We start from the raw sequence: 4,123 nt of genomic DNA, 5'->3' as shown, positions 1-4,123 counted from the left end.
CACACAAAGAGGAACATCATTGGCTGAGGCAAGAAGGTCAGTGCCCCAGGTCCAGCTCAGAGAGCAACATCACCCTCCCGCATCTTCACACTCTATCTAGCCCCTCAGTAGCTTAGATGGTATTTACCCATAGTGGATCTTACCAGCTTAGCTTACCAATGAATATGCTAATCTCTCTCTGAAATTTCCTCCCAGAGCCACACAGACATAAGGAAGGTTTTACAAGTCACCTGGGCAACCTGTAGCCCAATAGAGTTGATGCATAACAATGGCCTTCTCAGACCTACCCTGTGTCAACTTGACACCTGTGTACATCTCCTTAGATGATACTTAGCCACCAGTCAGACAATCTCAAAGTCTTAACGATACCTAATATGATATAAGTAGGCTGCACAAGGTTTCAAACTCATGAATCCCTCACCAGAAGAGAGGGAAAGGTTTTCGAGTGACATAGTCTATAGTTTATGCTGCAAAACCAACTGTCCTCATCCTGACCACTAGTCAGCTTTATGTCAACTTGACACAATTTGGGGAAAGGGACTCTCCACTGGAAACATATCTCCATGAGATTGGCCCGCAGTCAAATCTGTCAGGCATTTTCTTGATGAATGATTTATGTAGGAGGGTCCATCCACTGTAGGCAGTGCCTCTGGGCAGGTGAAGCTGGGTTGTATATAAAATAAGGTTGAGCAAGCTATGGGGAGCGAGCCAGGAAGCCGAGTTCCTTGTCAGTCTCTGTTCCAGCTCCTGCCTTGAGTTCCTGCCTTGAGTTCCTGCCTGCACTTCCCTCAGTGACGGACTGTGCTGTGGAACAGTAGGCTGAAGTAAAGCCTCTTTTCCCCCAAGATGCTTCGATCATGGTGTTCGATCACAATAATGGACTTGGGGGGTGGTTATTCTAGTTCACAACCCGAGGTTACAGGGAAATAGTCAAGGGCAATAGGAACTGAAAACTGCCCCGCCATTTCACGTGGGGTCAAGACAGAGAGAATCCATGCATGGCTACTTCTCAGATGACCTTCGCCACTCTTATACACAACCCAAGCCCAATTTCAGGCTGAATTTTCTACATGAACTAAAGCAATCAAGATAATCTCCCATAGGTATCCCCACAGGCTGATCTGTTTAGAAAATACTTCATCGAGACTTTCTTCCCTGGTGATTCTGATGTAGCAGCTTGGCAGCCCTAACTGTAACACTTGCCACCACTGAAATTCTTCTGTAAAGTCAGAATGTTGTGTGTTGTCTAAAAGAGACACTAAGAGAAGGAAACAATGTCTTATTTTGTAGACACACAAGCATATCCCTAGCCATTGCTCCTCCTCCTCCTGGACCTGGACCAGAACCTGTCTGATGGTTACAGCTGCCTCACTGCCTCTTCTGCCTTCCTGTCTGAGTCTCCAGGCCGCTCTGCCTCATCATTGCCCAGTGGGGTGATCCACACCTAAAGGATCCAGACCCCAGAATCTGACTTAGATTGGTTTCTGTCTTTGTGTGTGCAGATTAAACACATCAGTGGTTAGCGCCAAGCCACCGATGATGCGGCAGTATTGCACTGAGGAAGGAGAGAAAAGCACTTGCCTTTGGAGCTGTGTAACCAAGAGGGACTCCTGATTCAAACTGTCCACTTCATGCTCCCCAGGTCTTCTGTCCTCTGTCTGTCTGTCTGCATGAGTCCAAGCATGTGCCTGACTGAAGCTACCCTTCAGCTCTTTCCCTGTCTCTGTTGCATGGTTCCTTCTGTGTCTTTGTGTTTGTGAGTGGTGTGACTGTCCCTACCTAACACAGGTTTTTGCTCTGTCTTTATTGACTAGAATAGAAAGCATCCAATGGGGGAAGGAACGGGATTCTTTTCAGAAATCTTTAACAGAGCTTTACAAGGGAAGAAGTCACTGGCTCAAACTGGTCCTAACTGTCCCAGACAACAAACATCATTGTTTATCAACCGAAGTCCATAAATGGATGCTTTCCACCTTTAGGGTGGGCTTTAGGAAGTTGCTTTCAACTTCTGCGTTTGCTGCTTGCAGCAAATGATCCCCATGTTTTGTTCCAAGTCTGGAGCACAGAAGAGTCCATAACTTAAGATTGGAGCTATGTGTTAGCGTAGGTTGTAAAAGCTGATTACATGGGAAACCCTAGGTAAGCAAGGCTGGTTATTACAGTGTTCTCTCAGAGGCAGACTAAACAAACAGCTTGAGTCCACAGTAGGATAGTGGCCTTAAGTCTTAAGTGACCTCAAGGTGCATTATTTATTTGCTGGACTCTGGCTATGAGGTCCAGCAAAGTTCCTGGCTTGTAGAATATGAGATAATTTTATTATAGTGCATCGCCACAGCCCTTGACTTCGTGTGCAAGGCATGGTAATATTGAGAGGTGCTAGGGGTCTCCTGGGCCCCAGGCTGACTCCTTGCCACCTCTTTTGCCATGGCCTACTTTGTTTTCTCTCGGGAGAGTAAGTCAGTTACCCTAGCAGACACTGTAACTCACTTTAACTCAGAATACTGAAGGAGCCCAAAGGGGTCAGAGCAAGGCTTCACATCCACTTCCGGGGCAGCCGCGTTCTTGCCCCCAGCTGGAATCCTCTCCCTCCCCCAGCACTAAGACGTCAAGCCGAACAGAGCCTTCCATCAGAAGAATGGGGGAAATGTTGCCAGTCAGAAGAACGGGGGAAATGTTGCCAGTCAGAAGGATGGGGGAAAATGTTGCCAGTCAGAAGAATGGGGGAAAATGTTGCCAGTCAGAAGAAGGGGGAAATGTTGCCAGTCAGAAGGATGGGGGAAAATGTTGCCAGTGTGCCACTAGGGATTCAGTGAGTGGCATCCTCCCATGCCCACCCTTTGATCTCTGATCTGGGATCCCTAGGACCATGGTTTTAATATTGGATGTCTCCCACAGACCATTCCAGATATTGGTCCCAGCTGGTGGTGCTGTTGAGAGAGGACATGGGACCTTTGGGAGGAGACCGGGTCCAGGTGGGAGAAACAGGCTGTGCCTTTGAAGCTGTGGGAGCCTCTGGACCATATGCTTTCTTCATCTTCTGGTTCACCACGATGTGAACAGGCTCCTCCACCTGCAACGCCTATCAGTGACTTCGCTCCTCTGCCCCTGACTTTCCCTCTACAGGTCCCTCATGGGCCACGCCCCCAAAACTGGAAGCCAAAAGTAATCCTTCCTCCTTAAGCTGCCATGTCAGATCTCGTTGTCACAGTGATATGAAAGTGACTAAAATACCTAGCCATGAGAGAGACCGCTCCAGACAGATGATGTTCATTCAGGACATCTAAGTCCCAAGGAGAATCTCCAGGGTAGTCGTGATTATTCAAAACAGTGAATAGTAAGTTTGGCTTCCTGGTGATGTGCTCGGGTGGGCTAGCCCCTTTCTCCCTCCTGGCACCATCATCAGGCCTTGGTCCCAGTTAGCAAAAGGAAGAGTCTGTGAGGACAAATACACTTCTGCACCCCGCAATCCTGCCAATCTCCCTGGCATTTCTCAGATATTTTCTTGGTTGTGTCAGGAGGATTGCTCATCTTTGGTTTTGACTCATGTCTCAAAATCAAGGAGAGACATTAGCTGTCCCTGCCTTGTGGTTTTTCTCAACACAGCAGGCATGCCTGAGCATGAAAAGGTACTGGGACCGGGAGAAGGACCAGGTGGAGGCAGGGCAGAGCCTGGAGCCAGGGTCTCAACCTATGCCCATCTGAAAGCATCTCAAAATTGCTTGGTGACATTTCCTTGCCTAGAAAGTACAGTCTGGGCTGTATGGCACAGCCATCTCCCTGACTCTTGAATGCCGTAAGCTCGAATCTTCTGGTCTGGAATGACTCATGAGTCAGTCAGGAACATACAAGCTCACAGCTTTGTTTTCCAAGCACTCTCCCTTGGTCAAAATCCCAGGTTTTCTGAGTGCCATTAGCAAGACTGTGAGACCACTGGCTTTGTGGGAAATGTCCTGAGGTTCCACTAATCCAGAGACTCTGGAGCAGAGACCAACAGACTGGGATGTGGGATCCCTTCTAGTTTAGTTTGCACCCCACCATTGGGATCAAAGGCCCCAAGATGACTCTATTTTGATGTCAAACTAACAGAAATGATTTTGTGCAAAGTGGATTCCCCCCCCCCCCC

The sequence above is a fragment of the Mastomys coucha genome, unplaced genomic scaffold, assembly GCF_008632895.1.
Source record: "Mastomys coucha isolate ucsf_1 unplaced genomic scaffold, UCSF_Mcou_1 pScaffold7, whole genome shotgun sequence".
NCBI classification, from domain to species: Eukaryota; Metazoa; Chordata; class Mammalia; order Rodentia; family Muridae; genus Mastomys; species Mastomys coucha.
The sequence above is the reverse complement of the archived record's forward strand: the minus strand, read 5'-3'. Positions refer to the sequence as shown.